Source organism: Hemitrygon akajei, chromosome 5, assembly GCF_048418815.1.
Source record: "Hemitrygon akajei chromosome 5, sHemAka1.3, whole genome shotgun sequence".
Taxonomy (NCBI): domain Eukaryota; kingdom Metazoa; phylum Chordata; class Chondrichthyes; order Myliobatiformes; family Dasyatidae; genus Hemitrygon; species Hemitrygon akajei.
Window position 1 is genome coordinate 174705754 of NC_133128.1, and position 25350 is coordinate 174731103.

The window sequence follows — 25350 nt, forward strand, 5'->3', positions numbered from 1 at the left end:
TGTGCTTTATGAGCCTGATTGAATTATTTGAGGTTGTAACAAAACACATTGATGAAGGCAGAGCAGTAGATGCAGTGTATATGGATTTCAGGAAACCATTTGAAAAGGTTCCCCATATACAGCTCATTCAGAAAGTAAGGAGGCAGGGGATCCAAGGAGACCTTGCTTTGTGGATCTAGAATTGGTTTGCACTCAGAAGGCAAAGCGATTGTTCTGAAGACAAAAGAACACTCCAAGCAACTCCTTGAATAGGTTATTGAAAAGCACAAATCAGGAGATGGATACAAGAAGATCTTCAAGTCACTGAATATCTCTTGGAATACAGTCAAGTCATTCATCAAGAAATGGAAAGAATATAGCACAGCTGTAAATCTGCCTAGAGCAGGCTGTCCTCAAAATCTGAGTGACCGTGCAAAAAGGGGGCTAGTGAGGGAGGCCACCAAGAGAAGTATGACAACTCTGGAGGAGTTACAAGCTTCAGTGGCTGAAATGAGAGAGATTGCTCTTACAACTTTTGTCCGGGTACTTCACCGGTCACAGCTTTATAGGAGAGTGGCAAAGAAAAAGCCACTGTTGAAAAAACTCACATGAAATCTTGGCTAGAGTTTACCAGAGGGCATGTGGGAGTCTCTGAAGTCAAATGGAAGAAGACTTTATGGTCTGATGAAACCAAAATAGAGCTTTTTGGCCATCAGACTAAACACTGCACATCATCAAAACCACACCATCTCTACCGTGATGCTTCGTGGTTGTATCATGCTGTGGGGGTGTTTCACTGCAACAGCCCCTGGAAGGGTTGTAAAGGTAGAGGGTAAAATGAATGCAGTAAACTACAGGGAAATCCTGGAGGAAAAGCTGATGTAGTCTGCAAGAGGACTGTGACTTGTTTTCCAGTAAGACAATGACCCCAAGCATAAAGCCAAAGTGACACAGGAATGGCTTAAAACCAACAAAGCTATTGGTATGAGTGGCCAACTCAGAGTCCAGACTTCAATCAATTGAGAATTTGTGGCTGGACTTGAAAGGGCAGTTCGCTCATGATCATCATGCAATCTGACTGAGCTTAAGCAGTTTTGTAAAGAAGAATGGGGAAAAATTGCAGTGTAGATATGCAAAGCTGATAGAGACCTATCCACACAGTCTCAAGGCTGTAATTGCTGCCAAAGGTGCATCTACTAACTACTGACTTGAAGAAAGTGAATACATATGCAATCAATTATTTTTTGTTTTATATCTGTGATTAATATAGATCACTTGGTAGATGTCTGTTTTTACTTTGATGCAGAAGAGCCTTTTTCTGTTGATCAGTGTCAAATAAAACTAAATTAAATCCACCGTGATTCAATGTTGTAAAACTATAAAACATGAAAACTTCCGGGGTGGGGTGTGAAAACTTTTTATAAGCATTGTACTTGGACAGTAAATTTACTTTGAACATTGAAGTGAATGTAAGTAACATTAGGATGAATTATCAAATGAACAGAGATTTATTAGATGGCACCGCAAACTGAAGATTCAGTTTAAAACGTCAGAATATCTAAGATGTATTGTTTCATATATTCTAGTAAGATAAAGATATTAGTTCTGTTTACAATGCATTTGATTGTATATTTCGATGGGACATGTGAAGGGCAGCCCATTAGTGTTGCTATGCTTCCAGCAAATGTAGCATGGCCACAACTCACTAACCCTAGCCCATTTATCTTTGGAATTTGGCAAGAAACCCATGTGGTCATGGGTAGAACGTACTAACTTCTCACAGACAGTAGTGGGAATTGATTGTGCTAATTGGTGGTGCTGTAAAACATTGCACTAATGGCCATGCTACTGTGCAGCCCAGTAATGTAATAGTAAATTGGACATCTGAATTTACAAGATTGTTCGCTGTAAGAGCGTGGAGCATAGAACAGTACAGCACAGAAACAGACCCTTCAGTCCACGATGTCTGTACTGGCATAATGCCAATTGAAACTAATCCCATTTGCCTGCATGTGATTCCATATAACCTTCCATTTACTTTGTGTTTATGTGTCTGCCTAAAATATGTCTTAAACACTACTATCAATTCTGCTTCCACCTATGCTCCTGGCAGCACATTCCAGGTATGTACAGACTCATTCTCTGTGTTTTTAAAAAAACTTGGCATGCACATGTCCCTCTCTCTTTAAATCTATGGCACCTAGAACTTGATAAAGAGAGTCTAGCCTATCAATGCCTCTCATTATCTTATAAATTTCTATTAAGTCACCCCTCAGCCTCTGAAACAGCAGAGAAAATGATCTGAATCTATCCAATGTCTTATGATAGAGAATACTTTCTTTTCCAGGCAGCATCTTTGTAAACTTCCTCTCCACCCTCTCCAAAGCCTCCACCTTCTTCCTGCAATGGAGTGACCAGAACTAAAGACAATACCTCAACTGTGGCTTAACAAAACTATTATACATCTGCAACATGACTTCCCGATTTTACACTCAATGCCCCAAATGATTATTGCTGTGTTTTTGTTTATATCCAAGAACTCTGTTTGGGTCCACCATTAACACTTGAATTACTCTGATGTCCTATTTATTTACTTTCTGAAATATGAGCATTCCTAACTGCCCTTGAGAAGGTGGCAGTAAGCAGTCTTCTTGAATTTCTGCTGAATGTACTTCTACAGTGTACTGTGCTGGGAGTTCCAGAGTTTAGACCCAGCAGCAACATAGGAACCAAGATGTATTTCCAAGGCAGGATGATGTACGACTTGGAGGAGAACATCCAGGTGGCAGTTTCCCATACACATGAAGCCATGTCCTCAGTGGTAGAGGTCAGAGGTTTGGAATGTGATGTTGGAATTGCCTTTGTGGTTATCTGTAGTGCACTCTGTAGATGTTACACATTGGAGCTACTTCACACTGATGGTGGAGGGAATTAATATTTAAGGTAGCAGACGGTGTATCAATCAAATGAGTTGTTTTGTCTGGATGCTGTCAAGCTTCTTAACAGTTGTTAGAGCCACAGTGAGAATATGCCATTGCATTCCTGCCTTTGAAGATTATTGAAAAGCTTTGGAGTGTCAGGAAATGACTCTGTCATTACAGAACACACAACTTCAATTCTAGCCACATTATTTATGTGGCTAATCCAGCTGAGCTTTTAGACTTTCTTGTTAAAGATGATCATTGTCTGACACTATTGGCATAAATGTTACTTGCCACTTAGTAACCCATGCTTAAATATTGCATGGTTCTTGTTTGATGAACTCGTTAATTTGTGAGTGGAGGTGACTGTTGTACGGATGATTAAAAGTTTTATTTCTGACTTTTAATAGAAGGAAGATGTTTGTTACAGCAACTAAACTGGGTAGAGGAACTCCTGCAGTGATGTCTTGGAGCTAGGATTATTGAATAGGGATCTTCTAGTAAGCTGGCAGTACTCTCGGATACAGTGGCTTCCACAGGGCCCACCAAAAATGTTATTGTCTTTTTTAAAAGTTTTTTTTATGATCACAAACCATTGCTGGACATTAAGAACCTAAAGTATTGCAATCCTCCCTCATCTGCAAGTTGCTCGTTGGCAGGGAAACTGAAGGAGCTGGAATTAGTGTGGATCGTGCAGCTGCCTACATCAGAGAGATGTCAGAGCACGAAGGTGGTGTGCAGACTAACAGCGAGTGATATCTTATATGTGCTTGCTGTCTTATATGTGATATATGCACTTTGGGCTGTGTATGACCGTTGAGACTGTGTTTTGCACCTTGGCCCCAAAATAAGTGTTTCCTTTGGCTGTATTCGGAGGTATTCATGTATGGTTGAATGACAATTAAACTTGAAATTAACATATTGGAATGATGACAATCGGAAGATCAATGAAAGTTTTCCATTTGCTATCCATAAAGTATGTTAAAGAAGGATATTAGACCACAGGGAAAAACTTCTAATGTAGTTAAAAATAAAGAGCAGTAAACCAGTGATTACAAGCATTTCAGAATTTAGCAGAAGATCAAACCATTTTTATCAATAGATAGATAGACACTTTATTGATCCCAGAGGAAATTACAATGTCACATGAGTGGAAAGAGAGAGTAGAATACGTGAGTAATCTAGCAAGTGACATTAAAATAGATTATCAAAGGTTTCATGGATATGTTTATAAGTAAAATAAGAATAAGTACATTTAACATGGATCCCATACAGAATGACATTATGGATCTAGGAAATGAAGGAAAAAGAATAACAGAGCACAGAAGCAAGGTCTTTGGTCCATGATGTTGTGCAAACTAATTAAAGCAGTAATCAATTGTCTGTCTAAACTAATCCCTTCTGTTTACATAACATGTACAGAATGGAGTAATATGGGCATTCATGTGCCTAAGAGCCTTTAAGCTCCTCTATTATATCTTCCTCCACCACCATCCCTGCCAACGCATTCCAGGCACCCACCGCATTTTGTTTATAAAATATTACTTACCACTTCTCAACTTGAATGCGTCCCTCTAAAATTAGACATTTCTACTCTGGGAAAAAGCAATTGGCTGTCTATCCTATCTTTGCCTCTCATAATTGTACAAACATGTATCATGTTTCCCTTAGGACTCCACTGCTCCAGTGAAAACAACTCTGCTCTGTCCAACTAGTCCTTATAGCATTAACTAATTAATCTGGCAGTTTTCTGGTAAACCTCTTCTGCGACCTTCTCCAAAGCCTCCATGTCCTTCCAACAATGCCATACTTCAGATGTGGCCCAAGACAGAGTTTTATAAAGCTGCAACATAACTTACTCTTTAACTTAATACCTCAACTAATAAAGGCAAACATGCCATATGCCTTGTTTACCATTTTAATAATCTGTGCAGCTACGTTTAGAGACCTATGGACTTGGACTTGGACTGTGATATTGGCAGAGAAAACCTTAGCAAGTATTCGTTGTTGGTCTTCATGGCACAAAATGCCTTTTGTATGTTTTGAAGAACAAGAGTCCTAGAGGAAAAAGAAGCTGCCTGTGGCAATGTTCCTCAGATTCACTGCTCACTAGCTGAAGAAATTCCTCCTCATCTCCATTCTAAAATGATGTCCCTCCTATTCTAAGACTATGTCCTCTGGCTGTAGACTCTCCCATCATAGGAAACATCTCACCATTTGATAGTTTTCAATAAGGTCACCCCTCATTCTTCTGAATTCTAGTGAACACAGGCCCAGAGCCATCAAACACTCTTCAAATGGCGAGCAATTCAATCCTGGAATCATTTTTGTGAACGTGCTTTGAAGCCTGTCCAGTTTCAGCACATACATTCTAAGCTAAGGGGCCCAAAACTCCTCACAGTACTCCAAGTGAGGCATTGCCAGTGCTTTCTAAAGTCTCAACATTACATCCTTGCTGTTATATTCTAGTCCTCTTGAAATGAATGCTAACATTGCATTTTCCTTCCTTAGACTGAACCTGCAAATTAATCTTTAGGGAATCCAAAGTCCTTTTACATCCCAGTTTTTTTGTATTTCTTCTCCATCTAAAAATAATCAACCCTTACAGTTCTTCTTCCAAACTGCATGACATATATACTTCCTGCCACTGTATTCCATCTGCCATTTGCTTTGCCCATACTCCTAATCTGTCTGGCCTTCTGTAGCCACTCTACTTCCTCAAAACTACCTGCCTCTCCACCTATCTTCATAGCGATCCCAACACAGACCCCTATGGAACACCACTAGTCACCAACAGCCAGTCAGAAAAGGCTCCCTTTATTCCCACACTTTGCCTCCTGCCAATCAGCCACTGCTTTATATATGCTAGAATCTTTCCTGTAATACCATGGGCTAGTAGCTTGTGAAGCAGCCTCATGTATGGCACCTTGTCAAAGGCCTTCTGAAAATCCAAGTAAACAACATCAACTGATTCTCCTTTGTCTATCCTGCTTGTTATATTTTTTGAAGAATTCCAACAGATTTGTCAGGCAGGATTTTCCTTTGAGGAAACCATGCTGAATACATCACATTTTATCATGTGCTTACAAGTACCCTGACACCTCATCCTTAATAATCGACTCAACTATCTTGCCAACCACTGAGGTCAGACTCACTGGCCTATAGTTTCCTTTCTTCTGCCTCTCTCCCTTCTTGAAGAGCAGAATGATATTTGCAATTTTCCATTCTTCTGGAACCATTCCAGAATCTCGTGATTCTTGAAAGGTCATTTCTAATGCCTCCACGATCTCTTCAGCCACCTCTTTCGGATCCCTGGGGTATAACCATCTGGTCTAGGTGATGTACTTCAGGCCTTTCAGTTTCCCAAGAATCTTCTGTCTAGTTATGGTAACCTCACACACTTCATGACCCCTTACACCTGGAACTTCACCACACTGCATGTGTCTTCTACAGTGAAGATTGACACAAAATTCTTATTCAATTCATCCGCCATTTCATTGTCTCCATTACTACATCTCGCCTCTCTTTTACAATTTATGTATCTGAAGAAACTTTTGGTGTCCTCTTTAATATTACTGGCTAGCTTACTTTTGTATTCCATCTTTACCTTCTTAATGACTTTTTTAGTTGCCTTCTGTTGGGCGCAGGATAGATATATCCCACAGAAGAATTTGTTCTCAAATGACAGGGGTAGGCAACCGTGGCTGACAAAGGAAATTAAGGAATGCATAAAAGCCAGGGAAAGGTCATAAAGGCAGCAAAAGTGAGTGGGAAGTTTGATGATTGGGAAGCTTTTAAAATGCAACAAAAGGCAATGAGAAAAGCTATAAGAAGGGAAAAGATGAAATATGAGGGCAAACTAGCCAATAATATAAAGCAGGATACTAAAATTTTTTTCAGTTATATAAAGAGTAAAGGAGAGGTGAGAGTTGATATTGGACCACTGGAAAATGATGCTGATGAGGTAGTAATGGGGGACAAAGAAATGGCAGATGAACTTAATGGGTACTTTGCATCAGTCTTCACTGTGGAAGAGGAGAGCAGAGTGCCAGAGGTCTGTGTCAGGAAGCAGGAGTGAGTACCATTGCTATTACAAAGGAAAAGTGCTCGGCAAACTGAAAGGTCTTCAGGTGGATAAGTCACCTGGACCAGATGGACTAAATCCCCTAGTGCTGAAAGTGGTTGCTGAAGATACAACATATGCATTGACTATGATTTTTCAAGAATCGCTTGATTCTGGGATGGTCCCAAAGGACTGGAAATTTGCAAATGTCACTCCACTCTTTAATAAGGGAGGAAGGCATAAAATAGAAATTATAGGCCAGTTAGCCTGACCTCGGTGGGAGGGGTAAGTGTTGGAGTCCATTAATAAGGATGAGGTTTCAGGGTACTTGGAGCCTACTGGTAAAATAAGTCAAAGTCAGCATGGTTTCTGTGAAGGGAAATCTTGCCTGAGGAAGAAACAAGCAAGGTGGACAAAGGAGAGGCAGTGGATGTCATTTACTTGGATTTTCAGAAGGCGTTTGATAAGCCACACACGAGGCTGCTTAACAAGATAAAGTCCTATGGTGTTACTGGAAAGACACTGGCATGGATAGAGGAATGGCTGACAGGCAGGAGACAGTGAGTGGGAGTAAAAGGGACCTTTTCTGGTTGGCTGCCAGTAATTAGTGGTGTTCCTCAGTGGTCAGTATTGGGACCACTACTTTTCACATTGTTTGTCAATGATTTGGATAATGGAATTGATGGCTTTGTGGTAAAGTTTGCAGATGATACGAAGATAGGCGGAGGGGTAGGTGGTGCTGAGGGAGCAAAGTGATTGCAGCAGCGCTTAGACAAATTGGAAGAATTGGTTAAAACTGTGGCTGATGGAATACAGTGTTGGGAAATGTACAATAATACATTTTGATAAAAGGAACAAAAGTGCAGGCTGTTATCTAAATGGGGAGAAGGTTCAAACATCAGAGATGCAGAGGGACTTGAGAGTCCTTGAGCAAGACTCCCACAGGTTAATTTACAGGTTGAGTCTGAGGTAAAGAAGGTAAATGCAATGTTGGTATTTATTTCAAGGGGAATAGAATATAAAAGCAAGGCAAAAGGTGGTTGTAGATGGTTCGTATTCTGCATGGACCACCTGTGGTGTGCCTCAGGGATCTGTCCTGGGACCCCTTCTCTTTGTGATTTTTATAAATGGCCTGGATGAGGAAGTAGTAGGGTGGATTAGTAAGTTTGCTGCTGACACAAAGGTTGGAGGTGTTGTGGATAGTGTGGAGGGTTGTCAGAGGTTTCAGCAGAACATCGATAGGATGCAGAACTGGGCTGAGAAGTGGCAGATGGACTTCAACCCAGGTAAGTGTGAAGTGGTTGATCTTGATAGGTGCAGTTTGAAGACAGAATATAATATAAATGATGAGACTCTTGGCAGTGTGGAGGATCTGAGAGATCTTGGGGTCTGTTGATAGGACACTCAAAACTGCTGCGCAGGTTGACAGTGTTGTTAAGAAGGTGTATGGTGTGTTGGCATTTATCAACCATGGGATTGAGTTAAAGAGTCATGGGGTCTTGGAGTGCTGTGTTCAGTTCTGGTCACCTCACTGCAGGTAGGATGTGGATACTATATAGAGAGTGCAAAGGAGAGTTACATGGATGTTGCCTGGATTGGAGGGTGTACCTTATGAGAATAGTCAAGTCAAGTCAAGTCACTTTTTATTGTCATTTCGACCATAACTGCTGGTACAGTACACAGTAAAAACAAGACATTTTTCAGGACCATGGTGCTACATGAAACAATACAAAAACTACTCTGAACTACGTAAAAACAAAACAGAACAATGCAGTCATTACAATAAATAATAAACAAGACAATAGGCACAGTAGAGCGCAGTAAGTTGGTGTCAGTCCAGACTCTGGGTATTGAGGAGTCTGATGGCTTGGGGGAAGAAACTGTTACATAGTCTGGTCATGCTAGCCCGAATGCTTCAGTGCCTTTTTCCAAATGGCAGCAGGGAGAAGAATTTGTTGAGGGGTGTGTGGGGTCCTTCATGATGCTGTTTGCTTACTTCACTATCCGCTGCAGGGTCTTGCGATCCGAGAAGGTGCAATTTCTGAACTAGGCAATGATGCAGCTGCTCAGGATGCTCTCAATACAACCTCTGGAGAATGTGATGAGGATGGGGGGGGGGGGGGGGGGGTGGGAGGTGGACTTTCCTCAGCCTTCGCAGAAAGTAGAGACGCTGCTGGGCTTTCTTTGCTATGGAGCTGGTGTTGAGGGACCAGGTGAGATTCTCTGCCAGGTGAACACCAAGAAGTTTGGTGCTCTTAACGATCTCTACTGAGGAGCCATCGATGTTCAGCAGAGGGTGGTCGCTCCGTGCCCTCCTGAAGTCAACAACCATCTCTTTTGTTTTGTTCACATTCAAAGACAGGTTGTTGGCTCTGCACCAGTCCGTTTGCCGTTGCACCTCCTCTCTTTATGCTGACTCTTCATTCTTGCTGATGAGCCCCACCACGGTTGTGTCATTGGCGAACTTGATGATGTTGTTCGAGCTTTGTGTTGCAGCACAGTCGTGGGTCAGCAAAGTGAACAGCAGTGGACTGAGCACACAGCCCTGGGGGACCCCGTGCTCAGTGTGATGATATTGGAGATGCTGCTCCCGATCCGGACTGACTGAGGTCTCCCAGTCAGGATGTCTAGTATCCACTTGCAGAGGGAGGTGTTCAGGCCCAGTAGGCTCAGCTTTCCAATCAGTTTCTGAGGGATGACTGTGTTGAATGCTGAACTGAAGTCTATGAATGTATGTGTCTTTTTTGTCCAGGTGGGTTAAGGCCAGGTAGAGGGTGATGGCAAATGGCATTGTCTGTTGAACAGTTGGGACAGTACGCGAACTGCAGGGGGTACAGTGAGGGGCCAGCAGGGTCTTGATGTGCCTCATGACGAACCTCTCGAAATACTTCATGATGATGGATGTGCGAGCAACGGGATGGTAGTCATTGAGGCAGGACACTGAAGACTTCTTCGGCACAGGGACGATGTTGGCGGCCTTGAAGCATGTTGGAACGACGGCGCTGCTCAGGGAGATGTTGAAGATGTCAATGAGACCATCTGCTAGCTGATCTGCACATCCTCTAAGTACTCTGCCAGGAATATTGTGTGGTCCGGCAGCCTTCCATGGGTTGACCCTGCACAAGGTTCTCCTCACATCGGCCACAATGAGACAGTACCTCATCATTTGGAGGAGGGTGGACTTCCTCACCGCCTCATCATTTTCTGCCTCAAAACGAGCGTAGAAGTTGTTCAGCGCACCTCGGAGGGAGGCGTCACCCACACAGTCAGGTGATGTTGTCCTGTAGTTGGTGATGTCCTGAATGCCCTTCCACATGTGTTGCGTGTCACCGCTGTCCTGGAAGTGGCTGTGGATTCGCTGAACGTGTGTACGCTTTGCCTCTCTGATGGCCCGGGACAGATTGGCCCTCACTGTTATTAGGGCTGTCTTGTCGCCTGCTCTGAAGGTGGTCACAGATCCTCAGCAGTGCACGCACCTCCGTTGTCATCCATGGCTTCTGGTTAGCACGTGTAGTGATGGTCTTGGACAGAGTAACATCATCAGCACTTGCTGATGTAGCTGGTCACTGATGCTGTGTACTCCTCTAAGTTGGTAGAGTCGCCATCGGTTGCAGCCTCTCTGAACATGTGCCAGTCAGTGTGCTCAAAGCAGTCTTGAAGAGCAGAGATGGCTCCTGAGATGGCTCAGGTTGAGTGTACTCGGCCTTTTCTCCTTGGAACGATGGAGGATGAGAGGTGACCTGATAGAGGTGTATAAGATGATGAGGGGCATTGATTGTGTAGGCAGCCAGAAACTTTTTCCCAGGACTGAAATGGCTAACACAAGGGGGCATAGTTTTAAGGTGCTTGGAAATAGGTACCGAGAGGATGTCAGTTTTTCTCTGAAGGATGTCACTCTCTGTGTAAGTTCTTACACGGAGAGTGGTGGGTGTGCGGAATGCACTGCCGATGGCAGTGGTGGAAACGAATATAATGGGGTCTTTTAAGAACCTCTTAGATAGGTACATGGAGCTTAGGAAAGTAGAGGGCTATGCGCTAGGGAAATTCTAGGCAGTCTTTAGAGTAGGTTACATGGTCAGCACAACGTTGTGGGCTGAAGAGCCTGTAATGTGCTGTAAATTTCTGTTTTATGTTTTATGAGATAACGTTGAGGCTTTATAAGACACTAGTCAAGCCCCACTTGGAATATAGTTAGCAGTGTTGGGCCCAATATCTCAGAAAGTGTGGTCTTTGGACGGAGTCCAGAGGAGGTTCACAAGGATGATTCTGGGAATGAAGGGGTTAACATATGAGGAGCGTTTGGCAGCTTTGGGCCTGTACTCACTGGAATTTAGAAGAATGTGCGTGGATCTCATTAAGACCTACAGAATGTTGAAAGGACTAGATAAGGTGGATGTGGAGGGGATGTTTGCTCTGGTGAGAGTATCCAGAACTAAAGAGCACAGCCTCAAAATTGAGGGGTGACCTTTTAAAACAGAAGAAAGGAGGAATTATTTTAGTCAGAGAGTAGTGAATCTGTGGAATGCTGTGCCACAGACTGTGGTGGAGGCCAAGTGGTAATATTTAAGGCGGAAGTTGATCATTTCCTGATCAGTCAAAGGATATGGTGAGAATGCAGGTGTATGGGATTGAATGAGATCTAGGATCAGCCATGATGGAATAGCGAAGCAGATTTGATGGGCTGAATGGCTTAATTCTGCTCCTATGGCTTGTGGTCTAATGTTTTTTAAAAGCTTCTGAATCCTCTAACTTCCCACTATTTTTTGCTGTATTACAGGCTCTCTCTCTGGCTGTTAAGTTGGCTTTTACTTTTCCAGTTATCCACAGCTGTGTCGTCTTTCAATAGGTTTTGATAGGTGCATTTAATGTCACAGAAATGTATACAATATACATTCTGAAATTCTTTTTCTGCGCAGACGTCCACGAAAACAGAGGAGTGCTCCTAAGAATGAATGATATTTAAAACATAGAACCCCAAAACCCCCACAACTCCCCCTCAAAAAAGCATCAGCACCCTCCACTGAGCACTCAAGCATGCAGCAAAGCATTAATAAAGACTCAGACTTGCAGTACCCCAAAAACTACTTGTTCACGTGTTAATTTGACATACCACTGGCTCTCTCTCTCCCTAATTAGGGAAAAAGAGGTGTCCCTGTTTCATGGCGAGAAGGGAGACATAACACACAACTAGCTGATTTACAATGTTAAAAGTCTCCTGTGTCGCTTTTTCCGAGCTCTGTGCCCAGAAAGTCAGCGCCAGAAAGGTGCAGCTCTCCAGGCACACAACTCCCGGCAGCTAATCTGTTGCTCCCAGAGTTCCGTGTTCTCTCACAATGCTTCAGTCAGGGGCACCAGCCTAGAATCAGCCACATCCCCAGAGCCACAAAATCCCGGAACCCTGAAGGCCTGCTTGTCTTCCAGGCCACGTCCTTGGGATATCAAAAAGCGGCCGGTCATGAGGTCCTGAGAGCAGGTCCCATTCTCGCAAAAAAACAGTCAGAGTGTAACTCCAGGTCAAGGTCTTCAAGAGAACCTTGAAAAGGGAAAAAAGAGATATCAAAGACAGAAATAGAGCTGTTTCCGAAGATGCAAGCAAAGGAGTCGCTGTTTAGCACCATCTTGACTTTGCCCCTTTAGAACACTTCATCTTCTATGGGATGTATATATCCTGTGCCTTCCAAATTGCTTCCAGAAATTCCAGCCGTTGCAGCTCTACCGTCATCTTTGCCAGTGTTCTTTTCCAATCAATTGTGGTGCCTTTCTAGTTCTGGTCTCACCAGCATGTGGCATGGGTAGCAATCCTGCAATCACAACCCTGGTGGACCTGCCCTTTCTTTAACTTAGCACCCGACTCGCTGAACTCCTGCAGAACTTTATCACTCATCCTTCCCATATCATTGGTACCTACATGGAACTGACTTCTGGCTGTTCACCCTCCCACTTAAGAATGCTGAGGACTCGATCCAAAATATTCCAGACCCTGGTACCTGAGGGGCAACATACCACCTGGGAATCTGATTCTCGCCCACTTAACTTTTTGCCCATTCCCCTAACTAATGAATCCCCTATCCACCACACCATGCTTCTTCTTCTCCCTTCCCTTTTGAGACATAGAGGCAGACTCAGTGCCAGAGGCCTCACCATTGTAACTTTCCTCTGTTAGGTCATTTCCCCGCCCCCCCCACTGACAGTATCCAATATGATATACCTGTTGTTGAGGTGGATGGCCACAGGGGTACTCTGCCATGGATCCTTAACCCTTTCCACTTCCTGACTGTCACCCACTTTACTGTGCCCTGCACCTTGGGTGTAACTACCTCTTGATATGTCCTATCTATTACCCCCTCAGCCTCATGAATGATCCAAAGTTCATCCAGTTCCAGCACAAACTCCTTAATGCTGATTGTTGGAAGCTGCAGTCAAATGCACTTGATGACTAGGTGCACATCTGGATGACTACTATACTGTTGTAGTCGTCAGGGACACTGGAGATCTCCTTGCCTTCCCGCATCTTGCAAGAGGAGCATTCAATTATCCTGCCCGGCACCTCTAGTATCCTAGCTGAGCAGAAAGAGGAGAAAGAGAAAAAAACTTAACCTTGAGCTTTTCTTCCTTTGCTTTCTCTGACTGTAGCTTCTCTTCGCAGCAGCCTCGAAGAGCTAAAGCCTCAAGATCACCACTCTGATGACGACCGCTGTGATGATGGCCCTGCACTTACTCTGCCTTCCTTAAATTTTCTCATGCTAATAAATCACAAATGCTGATTGGTCACTGGTCAAAGCTCATTATCATTGTAGCAACCTGCTACTGCCATTTGTGCTTGGGCAGTGGACCTGATTGAAGTCCCATCCTCTCACAACTTCTGTTGTTTGGATTGGCCGCTAGTCAAAGCTCTTTTTTTTAATAAGTTTTAGAGATCAGAATGGGACAGAAATGCAATAAGTCATTTGACTTGCATTGTAAGGATTTGAAGGAGTTGACATTGCAGATAGTTGATACAGTGGTTGCTATCTTCCAAAATTTCAGACTCTAGAACTCTTCCCTCAGACTGAACTGTGACAAATTTAACTACACTGTTAGGGAAAGGTGAACAACAGACTAGTTCGCCTGACTGCAGTAATAAAGAAATGTTAGAGTTTTATTAAGGAGGTGGAAACAGAGCACAGAAAATAATGGGCCCCCACCTGCATGGGCACTAGCTATGCTTGCCTTTTTGTTGGCTATGTAGAGCAGTTATGTTGGCTATGTAGAAGCATCTTCTGGTAATGCTCCCGAACTCTTACTCCATCTCATTGATGACTGCATTGGTGCTGCTTCTTGTACCCATGCTGAGCTTGTCAATTTCATCAACTTTGCCTCCAATTTCAATCCTGCCCTTAAATGCACTTGGTCCATTTATGACATCTCCCTCCCCTTTCTTGATCTCTTGTCTCCATCCTTGGAGACAAACTGTTGACTGACATCTTTTACAGTCCTATTGATTCCCATGGCTATCTTATCTATACCTCTTCCCACCCTGTCTCCTGTAAAAAAATAAAATGCTAATCCCCTTTCTCAGTTCCTTTGTCTCCACTGCATTTGTTCCCAGGATGAAGCTTTCCTTCCCTCCTTCACAGAATAGGATTTCTCTTCCTCCACCATTGATGCCGCCCTCACCTGCATCTCCTCCATTTCATGGACATAAGCGCTCACCCCACCTTCCCACTGCCTAAACAGTGATAGAGTTCCTCTTATCCTTAACTACACCCTTTGCACCTCCACACACCACTCTCCATAATTTTCGCCATCTCCAAAAGAATTGTACCAACAAACACATCTTTGCCTCCTCCCACCCCCCCCCCCCACAATCTCCCTCCATGATTACCTTGTCCATTCGTATCTCCCCACTTATCTCCCTCCTGGTACTTTTCCCTGCAAGTGGCCAAAGTGCTACACCTGCCCATTCACCTTCTCCCTCACCTCTTTTCAGGCTCCCAAATAGTCCTTCCATGTGTGGCAATTCTGCTGGGGTCATCTAATGTATCCAGTGCTCCCAATACAGCCTCCACTTCATTGAGCACCTCCACTCTATCCACCTAAAGCCAAACTTCCCGGTGGCCAAACATTTTAATTCCCATTCCCATTCCAATTGTTGTTCCACGTCCTTCTCTTGTGCCACAGTGTGGCAACTCTCAGGGTGGAGGAGCAACCTTCTGTCTAGCTAACCTACAACCTGATGGCATGGATACTGATTTCTCCTTCCAGTAGAAAAGTTTCTTCCCCTCCCCTTGTCTTCTATTCCCCACTCTGTCCTCTTACCTCGTCGCACCTGCCTATCACTTCCCACTGGTGCTCCTCTTCCTTCCCTTTCTCCTATGGCCCACTCTCCTGCCCTATCAGATTCTTTCCTCTCCAGTCATTTACCTTTCACATCCACCTTGCTTCACCTATCACCTTCTAGCTGTTCTCCTTTCCTTCCCCCACCTTTTTATTCTAGCATCTTCCCTCTTCATTTTCTGTTCTGAAGAATGATTTTGACCCGAGACATTGAAAGTTTGTTCATTTTCATGGATGCTGCCTGAACTCCAGTATTTTGTATATGTTGCCACTGAAAATAATAATAGAATTAGACTGAATAATCATGGATTTATGAAAGAGAAATCATGTTTGAGAAATCTGTTAATGTTGTTACTAACAGAACAAAGGAGTGTTGTGAAAAGGGTTAGTCAATGTGGTATAGTCGAAGTTTTTAATAACGTTCTATAAAAGAGATTATTGAACAAAATTAGAGCATTTGGAATTGGGGTAATATACTGACATGTGTTGAGAGTTGGTTAATAATAAAATAGAGTGTGGAATAAACATCTTGATTTTGGGTTGGGACACGATGTGGGAAAAAATGTGACCGTCACTTAATTTTCTTGTGATTGGGGGTGGCCTTGCTGTTCATTTGTTAATATACTTTTCTATCTTTACTGACTTAAAAATACTTAAGTAGGAATATGAACTTGCTGCTCATCTACAAGTTTTATAAAGTATGAAGCCACGATTCAAATTGTATTAACATTTCACAGCTCAAACCTGTCAGAACAAGGAATTCAGCTGAAAGAGAATGGAGAAAAAGCATTTTCTGAGAGGAACAGTACCAAATACAGTGGATTCCAGTTAGTTGGGTGATTGGTTAATCGGGGCAGCCGTTTATTTGGGACAACTCTTAAAGTACACAAACAACTGGAGAAATTGTTTATTTGGAACACTATGCCACATAATTGGGACAGATGACTATTGCCAACCATTTTCTAACCCTCTATAAATTTCTGATCTATGTACTTACCCAAACTTCTCTTAAATTTTGCAAGTGAACCTGCATCTACCACTTCCACTAGCAGCTCCTTGCATTTATGCTATCTATAGCCCTCATAATTTTGTATACTCCATCAAATCTCCCCTCATTCTTCTAAGCTCTTGGGGAAATAAATGTCTATACCTATTTAACCTTTCCCTATAACTCAGGTCCTCAAGTCCCAGCACATCCTTGTTAGTTTTCTCTGTACTTTTTCAGGCTTATCAATGATTTTCCTGTAGGTAGGTGATCAGAACCGTACATAATATTCCAAATTCAGCCTCACCATTGTCTATGTATCTTCAACTTAACATCCAAATTGTTGTCTTATTTTGATTGTCATTTGTTCTCTTTTCAAAGTTGAAAGTAAATTTATTATCGAAGTACATACTGTATATGCAACCATTTACAACCCTGAGATTTGTTTTCTTGAGGGCACACTCAGTAAATCCAAAAAACATAACAGACAGACAGACAGACATACTTTATTGATCCCAAGGGAAATTGGGTTTCGTTACAGTCCCACCAACCAAAAATAGTGTAGAAATATAGCAATATAAAACCATAAATAATTAAATAATAATAAGTAAATTATGCCACGTGGAAATAAGTCCAGGACCAGCCTATTGGCTCAGGGTGTCTGACATTCCAAGGGAGGAGTTGTAAAGTTTGATGGCCACAGGCAGGAATGACTTCCTATGACGCTCAGTGTTGCATCTCGGTGGAATGAGTCTCTGGCTGAATGTACTCCTATGCCTAGCCAGTACATTATGGAGTGGATGGGAGACATTGTCCAAGATGGCATGCAACTTGGACAGCATCCTCTTTTCAGACACCACCGTCAGAGAGTCCAGTTCCACCCCCACAACATCACTGGCCTTACGAATGAGTTTGTTGATTCTGTTGGTGTCTGCTACCCTCAGCCTACTGCCCCAGCATGCAATAGCAAACCTGATAGCACTGGCCACTACAGACTCGTAGAATATCCTCAGCATTGTCTGGCAGATGTTAAAGGACCTCAGTCTCCTCAGGAAGTAGAGACGGCTCTGACCCTTCTTGTAGACAGCCTCAGTGTTCTTTGACCAGTCCAGTTTATTGTCAATTCGTATCCCCAGGTATTTGTAATCCTCCACCGTTTCCACACTGACCCCTTGGATGGAAACAGGGGTCACCGGTGCCTTAGCCCTCCTCAGGTCCACCACCAGAATCTAATATTCTAAAATCTAAAATCTAATCTACTCGACACGAATTGGGAGACATGGAGCACCTACACTCCATCCACCAGAAAAAGCAGGACCTCCCAGTGGCCACCCATTTTAATTCTACTTCCCATTTCCATTCCGACATATTAGGTCATGGCCTCCTCTACTGCCGTTATGAGGCCACACTCAGGTTAGAGGAGCAACACCTTGTATTCTGTCTGGGTAGCCTCCAACCTGATAGCATGGATGTTGATTTCTTGAATATTTCCCTCCACCCCCCCTTCACCATTCCCATTCCCAGTTTCCTCTCTCACCTTACCTCCTTACCTACCCATCATCTCCCTCTGGTGCTCCTACCCCTTTCCTCTCTTCCATGGTCTATCCTCTCTTATAGGATTCCACCAACCCTTTATCTCTTTCGCCAATCAACTTCCCAGCTCTTTACTTCACCCCTTCCCCTCTCCCGGTTTCACCTATCACCTACCACCTTGCACTTCTTCCTTTCCTCCCCCCCCCCCCCCCCCACCTTCTTATTCTGACTTCTTATCATTTTTTCTCCAGTCCTGATGAAGGGTCTCTGCCTGAAACATCAACTGTTTACTCTTTTCCTAGATGCTGCCTGGCCTACTGAGTTCCTCCAGCATTTTGTGTGTGTTGCTGTATTTCCAGCATCTGCAGATTTTCTCTTGTTTGTGCTAGAATCTAAAAGAGGCATGAGGTTGCCCGAGCAGGCAAGGTGAAGGAGAATGCTAAGGGATTCTACAGATTTGTTAAGAGAAAAAGGACTGCAAAGGACAAAAGTGGTCCTCTGGAAAATAGGAGAAGTAATCCATGCATGGAGCCAAAAGAGATGGGGCAGATTTTAAATTGATTTTTTGTATGTGCACTTACTCGGGAGATGGACACAGAGTCTATAGAGGTGAGGCAAAGCAACATCAGCTTCAAATAGATTACAGAAGAGGAGTTACTTGCTTTCTTGAGGCAACAGGGTGGATTAAGGTGTTCCAATGGACCCTGTGGGAGGAAACTGCAGAAAATGTAGGGACCTTAGCAGAAATATTTAAATCATCCTTAGTGACAGATGAGGTACCGGAGGATTGGAGTACAGCTAATGTCATTCTGCTTTTTAAGAAGGGCTCTAAAAATAAGCCAGGAAATTATAGGCTGGTGTACCTGACCTTAGTAGAGGGAAAGTTATTGGAAGGTATTCTAAGAGACTAGATATATGAGTATTTGGCTAGACATTGACTGATTAGGGGCAATCAGCAGGAGTTTGTGTGTGGTAGGTCCTATCTAAACAATTTTATAGAGTTTCTCAAGGAAATTACCAGGAAATTTGATGAAGGCAAGGCAGTGGATGTTGTCTAGGTGGACCTTAGCAAGGCATTTGACAAGATCCCGCATGGAAGTTTGGTCAAGAAGGTTTAGTCGCTCAGCATTCAAGATGAGGTAGTAATTTGATTTAGACATTGGGTTTGTGAGAGAAGCCAGAGAGTGGTAGTAGATGGTCGCCTCTCTGACTGGAGGCCTGTGACTAATGTTGTGCCACAGGGCTTAGTACTGATTCCATTGTTGTTTGTCAATGATATCAGCCAGATCATTGATAATATGGTTAACAGTCAGTAAATTTGTGGATGACACCAAGATTGGGAGTGTATTGGACAGCGAGGAAGGTTATCATGACTGAGCGGGATCTGCACCAGCTGGAAAAATGGGCTGAAAAATGGCAGGTGGAATTTAATGCAGACAAGTGCAAGGTGTTGCACTTTGGTTGGACAAACAGAGTAGGTCTTACATAGTGAATGATAGGGCACTGAGGAATGCTGTAGAACAAAGAGATCTGGGAATACAGGTTCTTAATTCATTAAGGCATCACAAGTAGATAGGGTTGTAAAGAAATCTTTTGGCATATTGGCCTTCATTAATCAAAGTATTGAGTACAGGAGGGGGAATATTATACAGTACTGAAGTTGAATAAGACATTAGTGAGGCCTAATTTGGAGTATTTTGTGCAGTTTTCATCACCTAGCTACAGGAAAAATGTAAACAAGGTTGAAAGAGTACAGAGAAAATTTACAAGGATGTTGCTGGGATTGGAGGACCTCAGTTATAAGGAAAGATTGAATAAGTTAGGACTTTATTACTTGGAATGTAGAAGATTGAGGGGAGATTTGATAGGAGTATACAAAAGTGTATGCATCTTTGCTGTCCAGATGTTTGAGGGTTGAGTGAAGAGCCAACAAAATGGCATATGCTGTGGACCTGTTGTGATGGTAGGCAAATTAGAGCTGATCCAAGTTGCTTCTCAGGTAGGAGTTGATATGTTTCACTACCAGCCTCTCAAATCACTTCATCACAGTGAATATAAGTGCTACTGGATAATAGTCATTGAGGCACATTACCACATTCTTTTTAGGCACCAGCATTATTGAAGCCTGCTTGAAGCAGGTGGTACCTCTGACTTTTGCAACGAGAGGTTGAAGATATTGGTGGAAGTTCCAGCCAGATCATCAGCATAGATCTTTAGAACTCGGCCAGGTACAGCTTCTGGGCTGGATGCTCCTGAAGGATGCTCTCACTTTGGCCTCAGATACTGAAATCACGAGGTCACTGGGGACTGGAAGTTCATGAATGTTCCTCCATGTTTTGATGGTCAAAGTGAGCAACAAAGATACTGAGCTCATCTGAGAGTGAATCCATGTTGTCACTTATTGTCTTGTTTTATTGTAGAACTATTTGTCATCCGTTCTCTTTTCTGTCCTCATGCAAATCCATCAGTGTTAGGCATTTGTTGAAGAGAATGACTCATTCAGTGGAAGTACCTGCTATTTTTTCCTGAAAATGCTAAAGTGCCTATGTTCCTACCACTATTATGTCTTATTATCAACCAGGCAGATAAGCCATGACTCTGTTGCCGTGTTGAGATACTACATTCTATCGCAGGGATCCCATGCCCTAGAGGTTCTTGAGTCTGACAACCATAGCTTCTGACGTGTCCTTAATAGAATCTCAGCAGTCCTTCATTTTCAAAGTTATCACTATTAACTTTATATCTTGCACATGTACTGCATAAATGAGCGCAGACAATAATTGTTAAGAAATTGCCCAAGGGTGACTTTAATGATTACTGTTCACAGAAATCTACATACTGATGTAGAATAGCATTCTTAAGTAATTTTCTTGGATTTGGTAGTGTTACTAATTGTAGTCGTGATGGTTGAATTCTGGAAGAATATAGAAAATATAAGGGTGTAAATTAAATGCTAAGTTAGGAAAGCAAAGAGAGGATAAGGGAAGTTAGATAAAAGTAAACCCAGAGATGTTTTGTTTTTACATAAAGAGATGGTAAGTAAGAAAACAGGGTCAATAAACAACCCACAAATTTTTATATATATAGCTATATAAGCTATGAATCTGGGTAAGGTTCTTAATGAATACTTTGAAGCGGTCTTCATGGAAGATGTCAAAATTCTAGTTAAGGAAGATGGATAAACTTTGTAAAAGAGGAACTGATAAGGGGTGTAACATCATTTGAAGTACATAAATTGTCAGGCATAGATGAAATATGTTTCATGGAGAAAGCCGGGGATGGACATGTTGCTGTGAGAATGGAAAGAGGAGTTGCAGGAGCTAAGTACAGTCGGCTCTTCTTATCCGTAGGAGAATTGGTTCCGGGACCCCACGTGGATACGAAAAAATGTGAATGCTCAAATCGGTGGACTTTAGGACCTGGTGGAGCTCAGGACCCACCGCCTGCAGTGTTTCTGTTCCAGAAAAGGATCACGATTGAAAATAAAGTGGAAATAATAAAGCGATCGGAAAGAGGTGAAATGCCATCGGTCATTGGAAAAGCGTTAGGCTACAGTCAGGATAAAGTGAGAATAATGGAGCATGTGAAGGCCCTGCCCCAATGAAAGCTACAATTACTACTAAGCAACGCAGTGGTTTAATTATTGAAATACATACATTTCTTAAGTGTTTTATATGCATAGAAAGGTAAAATATATACTATATACTAAGACAAATGTTTGACTGACTGACATTAAATAATACCGGATGTACCTGTTCCGACTTAGAGAACTTACATTTTTTTTTATTCCCGATCCGTGGTAACCTATGCACATCCTCCTGTATACTTTAAATCAGCGCTAGATTACTTATAATACCCAATGCAATGTAAATGCTATGTAAATAGTTGTTATACTGTATTGTTTAGGGAATAATGACAAGAAAAAAAAGTCTGTAGATGCTCAAACAACAAGTGCTAGAGAGAGAACTTCCGGGTTTTCCTGATCTGCATGCGGAACCCGCGGATAAGGAGGGCCGACTATATAGTCATTATGGACATAGCATTGTTGCTCTGCAAAACAGTGTCTTAGCCTGTGACTGGTCACTGATGTTGTAGGAGATGCATGCCTCATCTTGAGTGATTAGACCCATGAATAGTGGTGAGGGAGAAGATGTAAGGGCATGTTGCATCTTTTATGGGGGCAGGGGAAGTGTCAGGGTTGGAGAGAAGAGTGGACCAGCAAGTAATGGAGAGAGTAGTCCCTGTGAAAGGAAGAAGGGGATGGGGAGAAGATGTGGTTGATGGTGTGGTTTCATTGCATTTGGTGGAGATTATGAAGAAAAATGTGCTGGTTGCGGAGGCTGGATCACATTAGACATAGGAACAGAATTAGGTCATTCTGCCCATCGTGTCTGCTCTACCATTCCATCATAGCTGGTTTATTATTCCTCTCAACCCCATCCTTCTGCCTTCTCCTTGTAACCTTTGGCACCCTGATTATTCAAGAACCGATCAACCTGCGCCTTAAATATACCCAATGACTTGGCATGGCCAATTGTGGCAATGAATTCTACAAATTCAGCACCCACTTTCTGTTTTAAATGGATGTCCCTCTGTTCTGAGGCTGCACCCTCTGGTCCCGGACTCTCCCACTATAAAAATCAACCCTTCCACATCCACTCTATCTAGCCCTTTAAATATTCAATAGGTTTCAATGAGATCTTCCCTTATTCTTCTATACTCCAGTGAATACAAGCCTAAAGCAATCAAGCGCTCCTCATATGTTAACCCTTTCATTCCTGTGATCATTCTCGTGAACCTCCTCTGGACCCTCTCCAATGCCAGCATATCTTTTCTTAGATATGGGACCCAAAACTGCACACAATATTCCAAGTATGGGCTGACCAATGTCTCATAAATCCTCAGCACTACATCCTTGTTTTTATATTCTATTCCTCTCAAAAAGAATGCTAACATTGAATTTGCCTTCCTCACCACCAACTCAACCTGCAAGCTGACCTGTGACTCCCGTCCCTTTGCACCTTTGAATTTTGAATTTCTCCCTATTAAGAAAATAGTTCATGCCTTTCTTTCTTCTACCAAAGTGCATGACCATGCACTTCCCAACACAATTTTCCATCTGCCACTTCTTTGTCCATTCTCCGAATCTGTCTTTCTGTAGTCCTTCTGCAGATTCCCTTCTTCTTCAACACTACTTGCGTATTGTGCCTATCTTCATATCATTAGCAAACTTGGCTACAAAGGTATCAATTCTTTTGTCCAAACTTATTGACATATAACATAAAAAGATGCTGTCCCAACACAGACCTCTGCAGTACACCACTACTCATTGGCAGCCAATCAAAAAAGGTTCCCCTTATTCCCACTCTTCGCCTCCTGCTAATCAGACAATGCTCTATCCATGCTAGTATCTTTCCTATAACACCATGGGCTCTCAACCTGTTAAGCAGCCTCATGTACATCACTTTGCCAAAGGTATTCTGAAAATCCAAGTGCGGGGCATCCACCGATTGTCCTTTATCTATCCTCCTTGTTATTTCCTCAAAGAATTGTCAGACAAGATTTTCCCTTAAAGAAAGCATGCTGATGTTGGCCTATTTTAACATGTACCACCAAGCACCCTGAAACCTCATCCTTAGCAATCAACTCCAACTTCTTCCCAACCACTGAAGTCAGGCTAACTGGCCTATAATTTCCTTTCGTCTGCCTCCCTTCCTTCTTGAAGAATGGAGTGACATTTGCAATTTGCCAGTCCTCCAGAACCATGCCAGAATCTATTGATTCTTGAAAGCTCAATACTCATGCCTTAATAATCTCTTCAGCTATCTCTTTCAGATCCCTGGGTTGTAGTCCATGTAGTCCAGGTGGCTTATCTAGCTTCCCAAGCACCTTCACCCTAGTAATAGCAACTGCACTTACTTCTGCCCCCTGACACTTTCAAGCTTCTGGCATACTTCTAGTGTATAGACTGATGCAAGTTACTTATTCAGTCATCCACATTTCCTTGTCCCACATTACTTAATAACTCTCCAGCATAATTTTCCAATGGTCTGATATCTACTCTCACGCCTCTTTTACTTTTTATCTGTCTGCAAAAACTTTTGGTATCCTCTTTGATATTACTGGCTAGCTTACCTTCATATTTCATATTTTTCCTCCTTATGGCTTTTTTAGTTGCCAGTCCCGCCAAAGGGTTTTAGCCTGAAACATTGAATGTACTTTTTTCCATAAATGTACTTTTTTGCCTAGCCTGCTGTGTTCCTCCAGCATTTTGTATGTGTTGCTCAGATTTCCAGCATCTGCAGATTTTCTCTTGTTTGTTCATTGCCTTCTGTTGGTTTTTAACTTCTAACTTCTCATTAATTTTTGCTCTAGTATATGCCCTCTCTTTTGCTTTTATATTGGCTTTGACTTCCCTTGTCAGTTACAGTTGCATTTTTCTGCCTTTACAATACTACTTCTCTTTAGGATGTATCTATCCTGCACCTTCCAAATTGTTCCCTGAAACTCCAGCTTTTGCTGCTCTGCCGTCATCCCTGCTAGTGTACCCTTCTAGTTAACTTTGGCTAGCTCTTTTCTCATGCCTCTGTAATTCCCTTTACTCCACTGTAATACTGATACATCTGATTTTAACTTCTAATTGGAGGGCGAATTCTATCATATTATGATCACTGTGTGCTAAGAGTCCCTTTACTTTAAGCTCCCTAATCAAATCTGGTTCATTACACAACACCCAATCCAGAATATCTGATCCCCTAGTGGGCTCAACCACAAGCTGCTCTAAAAAGCCATCTTGTAGGCATTCTTCAAACTTTCTCTTTTAGGATCCAAAATCAGTACCAACCTGATTTTCCCAGTCTACCTGCATATTGAAGTTCCCCCATGACTATCTTAACATTGCCCTTTTGACATGTATTTTTTGTTATCTCCTTTTGTAATTTGTAGCCCATATCCTGACTACTGTTTGGAGGCACTCCTTTCATGATCTATTTACCCTTACAGTTTCTTAAGAATTCTATATCTTCCGGTGCTATGTTACCTCTTTCTAAGGAGTTGATTTCTTTTTTTACCAACAGAACCATGAAACCCCCTTCTGTGTACCTACCGTCTTTTCGATGCAATGGATATGCTTGGATGTTAAGCACCCAACTATAATCTTATTTCAGCCACAACTCAATGATGCCCACTTCATACCTGCCAATCTCTAACTGCACTCCAAGATCATCTACCTTATTTTGTATGTACAATAAAATATAGCACCTTCAGTCCTGTATTCACCACCCTTTTCATTTTGTCCTACTGTTGGACTGCAACTCATCCCACTGACTGCAATTTTGCCCTATCATCTGCCTGTCCTTCCTGACAGTCTCACTATGCTCTGTCTCTGATTGTATACCAACTGCCTCATCCTCAGCCCTATCTCACAATTTCCCATTTCCCTCCCACCCCAACACTTCTCGCAAACCTGCCTGCAAGGATATTGGTCCCCCTCGGTTTCAGGTGTATCCCGCCCCTTTTTTACAGGTCATACCTTCCCCAGAAGAGATCCCAAT

At 42.6% G+C, this 25350-nt stretch overlaps 1 protein-coding gene across 1 annotated transcript in view; it reads left to right on the plus strand.

Annotated features, from left to right (window-relative positions):
* Positions 1–25350, plus strand: part of LOC140728489 (uncharacterized) — a 102228-nt gene that overhangs the window by 15614 nt on the left and 61264 nt on the right. The window lies entirely within an intron of this gene.